The sequence below is a fragment of the Notolepis coatsorum genome (assembly GCF_963971535.1).
Source record: "Notolepis coatsorum genome assembly, chromosome: 1".
NCBI lineage: Eukaryota > Metazoa > Chordata > Actinopteri > Aulopiformes > Paralepididae > Notolepis > Notolepis coatsorum.
The window spans coordinates 40,260,126-40,274,638 of record NC_140165.1 but is presented as its reverse complement, the minus strand read 5'-3'; positions in this window follow the sequence as shown (position 1 = coordinate 40,274,638).

Sequence of the window (14,513 nt, the reverse complement as noted above, 5' to 3'; positions counted from 1 at the left end):
CCCTCAAGTATTTCCACTTTGATTGGCAACAATCACCTATAATCAGATAGCAGACAATTATTATTATTAAATAATGACATTATGTAAAAGGTATCAGATTGACATTGCTAGCTAATGATATGCTAACAATATAACGACGTCAGATATAGTTTTGTACAGTGGATGATATAAAAAAAAATAACTCACCAGCAACATTCATGGTCCTGCCAATCTGGTCCCACAAACGGGCTTTCCTGTCTTTATTATGATAATGTTTATCGGACATATCGTATAGCTCTGGGTAGGTGGAGACAGCCAAAATCAACATCTCCTCCATATTGATGTCGGGTGAGGTGAAGTGAGGTCCCCCGCCGGTGTCTCAGGTTACAAGATTACATGTGTCGCGAGCCCTACAGTTGGCGCCACTGTTGTGATTGGTTGTCTGAATATGCGCTCAGCGCACCGCTCTGGAAAGTTCAACTGGTTTCAACTTTCTAGGAACTTGTGCGGCCGCATAGAAAAGCTGAAAGGCGGTGAAAAAAAAAGCCGACCGCAGCGCACTTGCTGTAGGCGGCCGCATACGCTCCCTCCCCATTGGAATACATTGAAAAAAGACGCTTGCGGCCATAAATATGCGCCAAGTGGACGCGGGCCCTAACACACTTTTCGTCTAGACTTTTTTCCCGGGAGCTTAGATAATAGGCTAAACGTTGGCGCCGTTATATCAAACGCCATTTCTGCTGTATATATACGAATGAAATAAAACAAACTGCGCAGCATCCGGACTATTACAGAGCATCTATGGATGAAATGGGGGCGGCGGGGAACGCCGATTACTATTATTGATTAGCAATATAATGTGCGTTCAATCAGCCATGTTCACTGATCGATCACCTTAGGTTTTAAAACAATGTCCAATCCAGCTGTAATTTGGAGTAATATTATCCTACCGTCAGGCCATGTGATCGCCGGCAGCATTTCCTCACCACTGGTAGATCAATATGCACATTGGCTAATCATAAATCCCATTATGCCACGCTAAAAAAAACGCCATTTTGAAAATGAAATAATACCTGAATATATTGGAATGATGATGATCCAAATAAAATGGCTAGGTTAAGTTATGAAAGCTGGAGGGAAAACAACATTGTATTTGAAGTTACTGCACTTTGCCTGTACATTACCTGTATAATTATTTAAGGAAATCGTGCAGCAGAGTGCAGTATCTGCTTTTTTGGGGTTAATTAAAATAACTACGTCATATTTTTGTATGCCTAAAGATTACTTCATTAATACATGTTAAATCTGGGTACTATCATCTATCTACCTATAACACATTTTGGATGACAAGTCAAAAAACTTTAAAGCCATTTTTCTCAGTTTCACTGTTTGGAAGTTACTGCGGTCTGCCTTGACAGGGCAGTATAGCTCTTTGAGTTCGACAGGTTAAAGCTCGACAGGTTAAAGCAAAGACTGTCAAAATTTCATCAATGACAAAACTGAGGAAAACAAAAACAAACCATGTGAACTTTGGAAATTACTCGATAATCAACTAGGCTGCAGTAAAAAACTTAACCAGATTCTCAAGCATAAACATAAAGACGGACAACACGCTCATCACAGACCAATTACTTAAACATTTTCTTCACAAACATAGCCACAACACTGATATCTTACTAACATGGCTCCCTAGCTAGGGGTCAAGTTGAATTAGATATGTGGCTAGCATTACTAATTTAATTTAATTGAGCAATAACCTATGAGAGGTAGTGCTATACTGGAGGAGGTGGTGGTCAATCTGCACCCCACCCTGTACTTGGGAGAGAGAGAGAGAGATGATCATTATCGATATGGCTGGCAGGTGAAATCCCTTAGGCAATCACTTGATGCACACGGCTGTGAAAAGTGCTATATAAATAAACTTTACTTCTCCAGCGCCCTCGTGATCTTTTTACAGATACCAGGTATGATTGTACCCCTGGACCACCTCCAAAAGTAGCCCGTGGTAGTCAGCCTGAGAGAGAGAGAGGGGAGGGTGGGGACGAACGGGAAGGAGGAAATGTAGGAACAAGACAAGTGGAGGTGATGGGAGAAAATAAAACACCACGAGGAGCAAATCAATACATGTTCAACAAGCAGTAAAGTCAAGAACATGCCTCCACGCCATTTGTGAAAAAAAGTGTTGAGAGAGAATTCCTTACGCCGCTGGTTGCTCTCTGCCACGCGCTGAGCTCGTCCCTTGTGGCGTTGAACCGTATCTCTTGGGGCCAAAGCAGATCGTTCAGATATGGGGTAGAGACGTCAACCCTGTGTGGGGGGTGGGATAGAGAGAGAGGTCAGTAGGGGTGGGGGGACGGAATCGATACAGCAATCTATTGCAATATTTTTCATGCCGATATATGGATATTCTCAATCTAATTTCGCTGCAATACAAATAATTTTATTGCAGTTAAGTTTTGACATAATTTGAAAAAAGGCAATAAATCGCAATATAACAATATCATGACTCTTGTCTCGTGCTATAGTCGTATTGTGGGGCCTCTGGTGAATCGCACCACTAGTTTGTCAGGGGAATGAGGACTGAAAACAACCACTTAGTCAAACAGTGGTTGGTAAAACAGTGGGTACATAGTGAGTGTGTTTTTTTTTTATATGTCACAGTGGCTCTTTTTTTCTTTCTTCGTTAAATATCTAAATGAACGTCGCGTTGGCTGCTTAAGCTAACTAAGAATTATATATAAAAAAGACTCACAGTGTCTGTATGTTACAGTCTCGTGCTATTTGGGAGTAGAAGGGGCACCACGTGCTTGTGCGCCAACCTGGGGTGTTGTCCTGGAGAAAAGACAGACGTCATTAGACAATTTACAATATGCATAAATGGCTATAACTCACGTTCTATGAATTACTGCAGAAAACGATAAAAACATATTTATACTCTGGACGGTATTTTAGTATGAATGTGTTAATGAAAAAGTAAAACGTTCCTACATTTACTTATTTAAACAGCGCCATGGTGGGAAAGATGGTTCAATCTTTTAGGTCGCGATTGCGCTGCCGTCATATTAGCAACGGTGGTAATCACAGCGGTTCACAGAACACTGATTAATTACAGAACACACTATATAAAGCGGGTATATTTTAGTTACTGAAACTGATTGAATATATATGACAAGATTCAAAATGAGCTCTCGGCTCACCGCGCACACTGCTGACATGTGCACCAGCTGTGTCGTTCTATCGCCATGCTCTAGTCTAAGACAAACTCTAACCTATGTGCACCAGCTGTGTCGTTCTATCGCCATGCTCTAGTCTAAGACAAACTCTAACCTAACATTCAACTCGTTTTACACTTGAACTTAAACTTGACCCAAGCAAAAAGTGCACTCGACGAACTATTAATATTTTTAACATAAACAACCAACATTTCGGTGTGCCTTGTAATGTTTTAGTTGGAACACATGCAGGTTACAGTTTTAGAAGAAAATGGAGACACGAGTTAGCAAGACAACATCACTTTACCTCTTTGACTAACTAAACTCACTCGCTAAAATTACTCTTCAGATATTTTACCATTTGCATGTTAATTTTAACTTAGAAAACATTTCATGCGCATAGTTAAACATTATCATCACCTTCATTCTTACCTGTAAAGAATTAAACTAATGGCAAGGTACAATACACGCGCTGCTAACGGAAGTGAATGACTTCTTCTTCTTTTGATTGCAGGATCAGCAAATATCTGTCTCTCATTGAAGTCGATGATGTGAAGTCCTTGCAGTGAAGTCGTTCTACTCAGAGCAACGTAGGCCATGCCTGGTGCAAAGATACGTTTCAATGAAACCACGGCAGATTGTGTCGTCATGCCTTGGACTTTATGAACTGTGCATGCGTAAGCCAGCTTGATGGGGAACTGCCTGCGATTCACTTTCTTGTATTTCAGCCTTTCCTCTGCGCTCTCGATGTAGACCAAATTGTCACCACGACCAGATGTCCTTTGACGGCATCTCTGTCCTGCATCTGCATTGTCCAGCACGAGCCCAAGCATGGTCACCTCAGTAGCATCGTTGGCCGTCTTGGTGACTATTCGACCAATCGTGCCAACTGTTCCATTGACTAGCCCATTTTCAACGTCGGCGTTCCGCATGATCATGACACGGGCACCCTCTGCAACTTGAAGTGTGTCTAGCAGATCGCTTTTATCTCCCTTACGCGGCTTTTCTAGTCTGTCCATCTCACCCGTCATTGGATCTCTCGTGTAATCCTGTGCATCTATCTGGGTGATGTGGGAATGGAGAGCAGACAAAGTAGCGGCATTGTGCTTGGCAACCTCTTTGTTGGTTGGAAAGATGTGCATGACATCCTTAGGGCAATGGGCGGGGTTACGCACAGCCTGAACAAGCAGAGCTTTGTCCATGTGGCTTATCGGATGCGTCTTTTCCCTGACTCTGATTCTGTTCAGAAGCTCCGCAAATGGAAGGTCGTCTCTCTGTCGCATGATCTCGGTCAACGTGATCATCTCAAAGTGGCATTGCCAGAGGTCGATCGTGGCCTCCTCAAGTACGCAGAGCGGTTTGTTTTTCCCCAATGGGGGGAGCTGATAGAAATCGCCCAGCGCTATTACACACATGCCACCGAACGGTTTCTTATTGCCTTTGATTTGTTGCAGTCTCCAGTCAACGTAGGCAAAAAGTTGCTTGGAAATCATTGAAACCTCATCGATGATGATGATCTCTGCATCCGACAGCTTTCCCCGCAGCACATCCAAGGTATTTCCTAGTCCTTGGTAGGGTGGCTTTAGGCTTCTTGGCAACTTCAAGAGGGAATGCAAAGTGTTACCAGAGATGTTGAAAGCTGCAGTGCCTGTAAATGCAGCCAGTAGAACGGTTGGCATGGATATGTCATCATCATACAGTCTGGGGAGTTGCCGGAGTATCCTTGTTGCCTCACCGTGGATGCACTTTATGAGGTGGGATTTTCCAGTGCCAGCACCACCGGTGACAAAGTAGAAGAACTGTTGGGGGGTTTGCTCATGTTGCATGCGGTCAATACACCAATTGCGAACAGAGTAAAAGATGGATGCTTGTGCCCGGTTGAGGTTCTGACACATTGTGCGCAGAAAATCGGGGCTCATCTGGGGGGCGTCCATGACTGGAATAACTCCACCAATGTACGCCGGTACATCATCTTGTTCCTCCTCATGCAGCCACTTCGCTCAGCCATGCATTCCAACTGGACCACCTCACTCTCGGGGTCAAATCTGCCCCATGCATCCTCGATAGGACCATGCTTGTTGAAGTTCTCCAAAGCGTTCTCCATCACTTTACTGTGTTTCTCAAACTTCTCTCTGTTGTGTTGAACAATTGCTAAGACTTGGACGATGTCGTTCATCCCGGGTAGTCTCACAAAGGCCTCGTTGTGAAACGCTTTGTGTGTGGGTAAACGGTCGGTTTTCAGTTTGGACACGTCACGATGGGGGAGGTACAGTTTAAGCAAATTGCAGTAGAATTTCTCTGGCTCCTTCTTCTCAGAAAAGTGACCGTATCTGATAATTGCAGGTTTCCCTCTTGTGCATTTCTGAATGATGCTCATGTCGTTTAACAGCCTATGGCGATTTCCGCTTGTCCCCTGCTCACCGTAGACCACTCTGTAGTGGGATGCGAAATCGGCAAGGCACATGGTTTCAAACTCCTGTGTTCGTGGTCTGGCTCTGTATTTGTCGGGAATACCTTTCATCCATACGTTCTCGTCATCCTCTGGTCTGTTCTGCAGCATGCGGAGCGGGAGACTAATTCTCAGTCCATTCTCATCAGTTTGTATGAACAAAATATCACGTGAGCACTTTTTCATTTTCAAACTGCACGTACGGGCCACAGCCACCCGAGCGCTGACCTCTGTGTTTTGAGTAGGCTTGAAGGATTTGCTTCATTTCCTCTCGTTCAGGCACACTCTCTGGGCTGAGCTCACTGATGATTTTCCCCAGGTATTCGCTCATCTCGTGCTCTGGTTTGGTGCTGTAGCTGAGCATGTACTGAATGAGAGCAAACTTGTTGAGAACGTACTGGATGTCCATGTTGGCGTTCCAGGCCGTCAGCAAATATGGATTATAGTTATTCACCCAGAAGTCCTTGACTTCACGCTTCATTACCATGACACTTGCATTTGTCATTTCCTGGATGCGTGTAGCTTTATGCCAAGCAAGCAGTGCAAAAATTTACCGTAGTGGCATGCAGTAATGCGCCTTTCATTTTCCGCCGCCCAGCGCCCAGGTCGCGCGGAAATAGGCTGTCTATTGCCATTCTCTTTGACAAACTCTAACCTTAACCAGCTCCTTAACAACGCCTAAACTTAACCGTTCTAACCTTAACCAACTCCGAAACCATGCCTAACCTTAACCATAGAAATTATATTGCCATTCTCTTTGACAAACTCTAACCTTAACCAGCTCCTTAACAGCGCCTAAACTTAACCGTTCTAACCTTAACCAACTCCGAAACAATGCCTAACCTTAACCTTAACCATGCCTAACCTTAACCGGCGAAATAACCTTAACCGGCGAAATAATACACGTTAAAAAAAAATCACGTTAAAAAATATTTTTGATGGGATTCGAACTCGCCAGCAAACAAGCCATAGGATCCACAGCCATGTGTCCTTGCCAATTGAGCTATTGGTAGATACTGAATAAGGGGCGGTGACTTATATATATTGAGCTCCGCTCAAGGCGGGATCTCATGCGCATGCGCGGGCACCTCGCGCGAGCACGCCGGCGCACGCACGCACCTGAGCGAGCACGCCGCCGCCGGTGCACGCACGGTAGCATTTGTCTGAAAAGAAGGGCGCTTTACCGCGGTGACGAATGCGGAAGCATTTTTGCACTGCTTGCTTGGCATTAACGTACAGGCTTCCTGGATACATTTGCAGTACTCCGCATAAGTCAACTTACACTGTGTCAGTAGCTGTGTCAGGTTGTCCACTTGCGCGCTGGAGTCGTTCAGTAAAGCCCACACTGGTTTGAGTTTACGTTTGGCTGCTTGCGCTGCCATTGTGTGTTGTTTTGTTTGCTGCTTACCTTTGCATACTTAAGTATTTTGCTCGTACCTTCACCCGCGTTGCTCGTACCTTCACCCGCGTTGCTCGTACCTTCACCCGTGTTGCTCGTATCTTCACCCTCATCGATGCCATATGATGCAGACGGATAGGTTATGAACGACATTGGCATTGGTGGTTTTAGAAATCCAAATCTGCATGCTTTTTTACCTTTCTTGCAGCTCTTGGAATGGTTTCTGCTATGCATTTGAAGCTCTGTGACACTCTTGTAAAGCAACAGTTCTTTGTCTTTGTCAGGCAACTGGCATGAGATGTAGCGGTCCACAAACTCGCATAGTTTGTCGTCAGCGGTGACACCAAAGACTGGGGCATTTTCTACCCAACAGAGCATGTGTATGTGAGGGCTCCCTCTGGCCTGGAATTCTACCCGGTAAAAGTAATCCACAACCAGACCAATTGGATTAGCCGGAGACAGCAGCAGCTCTCTCATCAGAGCATCCACCCGCTTGTCAAACATGCGCATGGTCGTCACCGAGTTGCTTCTGAGAATGTAAATTTTTGGGCCCAGTCCAGCTCATCGAAATTAACCCGTTGACCTTCTTGGGATTTTATCGCATTGATAACTTCTGGCCAACGGAATTCTGCGGCCGAGAAGGTCAGAAAAAAGGTAGGCGTCCCCAGTTGTCTGACCATGCCAAACAGATCATTGTTTTCGCCCAGAAAGCTGGAGTCCCTCTCAGTGGTTGCATGAATCGGGTTGCATCTCTGTTTTTCACCAGCCTCTCAACCTCCTGCTTGTCCTGTAACATCTTGTTGGATATTTTGCGTCCATCTCGGCTAAAGGGTTTGCCTTTCCTCAACTGGATGGACATGCTGCTTGTGGCCATGTGTGTCTCGGTGACAAACTGTGCAAAGAATAGGTACCTCTGGTCTCTCGCAAAACGATTATCGACACAGCCTTGCGTTGAAATACATGCTTGGAGATAGCCTCACTCCTCTTTCAGCATCTAATGTATTTTCTCCGGTAGGAAACTGGACAGGGAAAGCCATTGCTTCAAGTCTGGGGACCTTGAAGAAGCCGACAGGCTTGTTTCCTTGTGCGGGGGCAATGCTGAATATGCCATCACCATATGTCAGCGTCTCTTGTCCAATGTCTACAGGTTGCAAGCAACTATCTAGGCCTACTCCAGGTCTGAGTGCCTCTTTCTCATTCTCTGCATTGGGTGGTTGCTGCTTTTCAACACAGTCTTGCATCTCCATCATTTCAGTCTCATCACAGATGTCAAACTCTGTGTCTGCTTGTATCTCCATCATTTCAGTCTCATCACAGCTGTCAAACGCCGTGTCTGCTTGTATCTCCATCATTTCAGTCTCATCACAGCTGTCAAACTCCGTGTCTGCTTGTATCTCCATCATTTCAGTCTCATCACAGCTGTCAAACTCCGTGTCTGGTTGATTTATCGGTGCATCAGTGGGTGGGTCTTGTAGCAGGTCTTCAATCATTTCTGTAAACATGTCAGCATCATCTCTGATCGACACCTCTCTATAGTCTGGGTGTGCCTCAATCAATTTGGACTGCAACTACATGTCTCATATTAACTGTGTGAAAGTTCTGATGGCCTTTGTAAATAAGACGTCTCTTCAGCTTCACTCTATACAAGTGGGATGAGCTGGGCAGTCTGGGTAGAGTGTTGACTGTGGTTTCCACCTCAGATGGCACGCACACTACAGCTCCATGTACAGCTTTCTGTTGACCTTTTGGAAGTGTGACGATCTTGGCAAATGGCAGAATTTTGGCCAAAAGTTGTCTTTCCAGCACATTCAAATTGCAGTGCTCTGGGGGAATGGGTGCCAACTCCATTTTGTTTGCCACAGCTATGCACGAAGGTCTTCCTCCCTTTAAACGCAAATTACAGGTCTGACAAATCCACTCAACTCTCCTTTCCTCAGGCACAGTGCATTGCACAGGGCCTCCACACTGACCACCACACGCATGAACAAATTTTCCTGTCAAACAGGCAGTACTAACCACACTTGGATTGTTCTTGTAATTAGTTTGCCGGCAAACCTTCACCTGATTGGGGAAAGAGCTCCTATGACACAAGACAAGAGCAACTGCATCCTAGCATTTGCTTAAATAAATAAATGTTAATAAATAAAAGCCCAAGTCGTGGTGGGGTACTGACACCATCAGTAAATAAATAAATGTTAATAAATAAAAGCCTAATAAATGCCTTCACAAACAGCAACTGTCAGATTCATGTGATGAAATACAATTTTATAATAATAATAATAATAATAATAATAATAATAATAATAACAAGCAATAATGGATTGCTAAAGGAAGGAATCATCACAGAGTCACATTGCATCTGTAACCCCAGGTTACTAGAGCTCCTATGACACAAGACAAGAGCAACTGCATCCTAGCATTTGCTTAATAAATAAAAGGAAAAAAATGTCATCTCGATCTCAGGGCCAAACTCCAAATCCAAGAGCATCTTCTCAAAGCCAATTCTGGCTAGCCTCTTTTTATAGTCGGAGAGTCTGTGCAAGGTCGGTACCAAGCTCAGCATGTAATGTTCGTCTCCATCCACCTCCATGTCTATTGTTGACAACAGACTCTCCTGATAGTGTGTAAGTGGCTGTGTGCCCTTTCTGGGTATTTTTAATGGAACCAAGGTAGAGGTCAATGGAACCGAGGTAGAGGTCAATGGAACCGAGGTAGAGGTCGATGGAGGGTTTTCCTGTGCCTGCTGCCTCCTCTTCGCGTTCCTCAACCTGTAAAGAAAAGATAATATTTAATGTTTACCTGAGTTTTACCCATATGGGAAATAGTCCAGCGGTAATACACTAGGGTGTGTTTAAACACTTGCTACACTACCTCTTTGGGGCGACGTCATTGGCCTCAGCAGGGCCATGACCTCACTGGACACCTCTGCATCCTCTCCTCCCTGAAAAAATAGGTTCGATGTTGTGGCCCTCTCCTTGCAGTGAGGTGCCAGGAACCCCATGATGGCCATATACTTCCACCTCTTGTGGGTAGTGGCCCCTGCTCCACTTCGTTTCTGTTCCTTCTCCTGCTTCCTCTCCTTCAAATACTTGTCCCTTAGGTACTTCCATTTTCTTTTGCACTCCTCAACTGTTGATATAATAAGACAAAACATTTTTATTATTCAATGATCTGACATTTAGGAGGGCTAATTTTATTTGTTGGACTTCTTTAGAGGAGGTCTGCTTTGGCTTGACCTTGATGGCTTTGAGGTTAATAGCAGGTGAACGCATTGATGGTGTATATCTGTTATAGCTTTTACCATGCCATTGGCTGGTTAAGATTACCGGTATGTTTTGAAAGATGGCATGGTGTTTGTACTATTCATTTAATACACTTTTTGGTGCTAGCAGACTGTCCATCTCCTCTAGTGCATGATGAGCTGGTTTGATTAGCGCTCTCGGGACATTTGATCAAGTGGGTTGCTGGTGGCCATGATGGCCTTGTCTGGGGACAGGACGCCTTGTGCTCGTGCTTGTATGACGAGTTTGATGCCCTTGGAAGTCACTAAGGCATGACGTAGGTTTGCTGCTAGAAGCTTCGAACCAAGGCGGTTTGGGAAGAATCCATTCCTCTGAAAGCGTTCAGGATTATTCCAGAACACATTAAAATTGTCAATGAAATTCAGTCCGTGTGTAAGACAGGCAGATTCTAACCATGAATTAAAATTTAGGAGTCGACTAAAGGCTTCTTGTCCTCTGCGATAGCATGCAATTGGTCCACTGATGGATACATCCTGATATTTGTCTAGTGTGTTCATTAAACAAGTGAAATCCTCTTTCAATGTCTCTGTGCCCGTTTTCCTTCGCAGGATGTCAAACGATCCAGAGTGAATGACAATTTTTGTTATGTCTGGCCCGATGAGTGTTGGAAGTATTTTGGTCAGCTCCTTCACAGATGTGTTTTCTAGACATCGATTTTCTGTGTTTGCCATTTCCACGTACCTTGTTGTGGAATCTCCAATCAATATGCAGTCTGTTTTCTGTGTGAAGTTAGTATTTTTCTTTCCAACAGTTCTGGGGCTGTTTGTTTTTGGATTAGGCCGAGTCTGCCGGTTCTCACCACAGTCTTGTGGCCTTGGTGAAATAGCCTCGCTAGCTGTACCACTAGCCTTCTCAGTAGCCGTCATGTTAATGTTAGTCTCGTACCTTCGGCGTCGGCTACTGCGACGCTCTCGTGGCTCTGTTTTCCTCGTCGTCTCATCGTTAGCGTGTGCTCCGATGTGCCGGCTGTTAGCTTCGCCAGCATTAGCGTGAGCTCCGGCATGCCAGCTGTTTGCTTCGCTAGTGTTAGCGTGAGCTCCGGTATTCCTGCTATTAGCGTCGTTAGCATGAGCTCCGTTACGCTCGCTGTTTGCTTCGTTAGCATCGTTAGCCACGCTTCTAAGTCTCTTTGCTTTGGGTGTTGATATGCGTGTTTCCGAGAGTAGGTTGAAACTATTTCCTGGCGGTACCGGGGGTGAGGTCCTGGTTCGTTTATTTCTCTTATCCTTGACGGTGGTCCACTGCTTTGGTTTAGCTCCTTGGTTGTGCCAAGGACCGTCTTTTGGGTGGTGCTGTTCTGTAGCTACTAGCATAGGCCAGCTCCCAATCATGGTATTGTTGGCTATATTTGTAGTAGTTTCAAAAATAGAGTCAATGAGTTGCTCATCCTGCTGGATTTGGTGCAGGGTAGAAACCCGAGCCTCCAGCTCTACAATCCTCATACTCATCTTCAAGCAGTTAGTACATTCTGTGGGAGAGCCGAGTCCCGGCATCTTCCCTTATTTCCTGTCTTTTCAGGTTAGGCTAAGCTGAAGCTAAGCTAGGTACTTAGCTGGTGGTGGTGATGATGATGATGATGGTGGTGATGGTGATGATGGTGGTGGTGGTGATGGTGGGTCACTTCACAACCGGGGTCTTTATGAAATATCATACAACAGAGCTGTCCGTCGCTCTCTCCTAAACGGGGCAGTTTCCGTCGCCCTGGAGCTGTCCGTTTCTCTCCCCTACACGGGGCAGTTCCGTCGCCCTGGAGCTGTGCTATTACTCACACGACCAAACCACTGTCGTCTTCCGTCTCGTTAAAACTCAAAATAACAAGGAAAACGTCTGTATTCCTCGTCTTTCATAAATATCCTTGCCTTCAGTGGCCGACATAGTCCTTTGTGTGTAGCTGATAAGACGGCTCGCTATTCCTCCCACGGAGAATCTTGCTACTCGTCCTTTCGACGGAGCACTGTGGTCATAAATAGAAAATTCACAGTTCTGGAGAAGTACCATAGGAACTGGGAGTTAACGTACAGAGTAATTAAAGTTGAAAGGGCTGTAATAAATCATTATAGTAACGATAGGCAGAAAAATACGGAGCGACAGTAAAAAGCAGCTTGCTTTGCTGAAGCAGGAAGTGAATCAATTAAGTAAATCTAATGCCAGTTGTGGTTGGTAACAATTAAATAATCAATTAATTAAATCATTAAATAAATTGCACCTGTCCTAATAAACTAACCTACACTGTAGCACTCAACACTTTGATGAACATTGTTACTCAGCTGATAAGAGTTGTGCCCTTCCTGATGACTTGTCGTACAGAACTTGTAATTCGCTTAGGATAAAAGCGTCAGCTAAATGACTAAATGTAAATCATACTTTTAGTTGCCCTGATCCTCCTGATTTGATAACTTCTCCAGGATGACTCAGGAGGTTCTGCTCGTGATACTGCCAAGTTGCAGCGATCCCTGGATTCATACGGAGGCCAGTAGCATTTTTCATCAGCCACCCATGAAGCTGGAACCACCTCCGTCTCATCATTCGCTTCATTCTCTTCCTCACACACAAAGTCCACAATGTGGATCATTATCTTTTAACAGAAAGGGATTGAAAAAGAATATGCAACTATAAGAATTAAAACTTTACAATAATTTAATATATTATAGGACTCTTTTTATTATATATGTGTAAACAGTAGCATAATATGGGCTGGTAGCAGATTGGCAAATATACATCAATAGCGTGGCAATCTCATTCCCACCAATTTGCTGTTGTACTCTGGCTCATGGACCTTCCCTGCCACAGCACTCTTCTCAACATGCACGACCGTCCGTGAGTACTGGCTCTCCAGCTGTGAATGTTGGATGAATCCAGCCCCGGTGATGTCCTGCTCTTACATCCAAATAAAGTCTTCTGCTAGAAACAGCACCGGTCACTCAAAGCTCCATTACTCAGTTCCTGAAGCATTAGCTTCACTTTAGCTTTGCTACACCACTGTCCCCTTGCAGTGTCAATTTTACTTTATTTTTTAGCGTTTATCGCTTTTCTGGTCAAGCATGACCGACAGAAACAGGTTGAAATGGGATGTAGAGCAGGGGAAGACATTCTGAGAAATGACGGCGGGTCCGGGAATCCCCCAGATCCGCGACGAGCACGGTTTTCCCCGACGCAGAAATAGCGCCGAGATATGCGGTGAGCTACGGGAGCTCCCCGAAGATGCATACCTTTTAGCTTAATCACTGGAAGTGGGGCAGACATCTAGCCTAGTTCACTACAGTCAGGAAATATACTCCAAATACAATCAAAGTACAACTCCCAAACGTTCCTGTAAACATGTTGTGACCTGTGTATTTACCACGTCTCCCAGTCACACAAGTCACACGAGTCTCCCAGTCACACAAGTCTCCCAGTCACACAAGTCTCCCAGTCACACAAGTCTCACAGTCACATGAGTCTCAGTCACACAAGTCTCCAAGTCTCCCAGTCACACAAGTATCCCAGACACGAAAGTCTCCAAGTCACATGAGTCTCCCAGTCACACAAGTCTCCCAGACACACAAGTCTCCCAGTCACATGAGTCTCACAGTCACATGAGTCTCACAGTCACACAAGTCTCACAGTCACACAAGTCTCCAAGTCACACAAGTCTCCCAGACACAAGTCTCCCAAGTCACACGAGTATCCAAGTCACACAAGTCTCCAAGTCACAAGTATCACAGTCACAAGTCTCCCAGTCACACGAGTCTCCAAGTCACACAAGTCTCCAAGTCACACAAGCATCCAAGTCACACAAGTCTCCCAGTCACACAAGTCACACGAGTCTCCCAGTCACACGAGTCTCCCAGTCACACGAGTCTCCCAGTCACACAAGTCTCCAAGTCACACAAGTCTCTTTGGGAGTTGTATATTTGTATATTTTTTCTGACTGTAGTGAACTAGGCTAGCTAAGCTGCATGTTAGCCTAGCACAATGAATGGAAGCGGACATGACTGGGTAGCCTTCGGGAGAGGTGTTAGTTGGACAATGCCTAGGCTAACCAGTCATGCCCGCTTCCATTCATTGTGCTAATGTAACCGATGGATTATGCTTGCGTTGTGTTTTTTTTTAACAAATGTTTTTAATTTTCCCTTTTTTAACATAAAACTAGACGCACAATACATTGACGAAATCCACAATAAATCACAGGA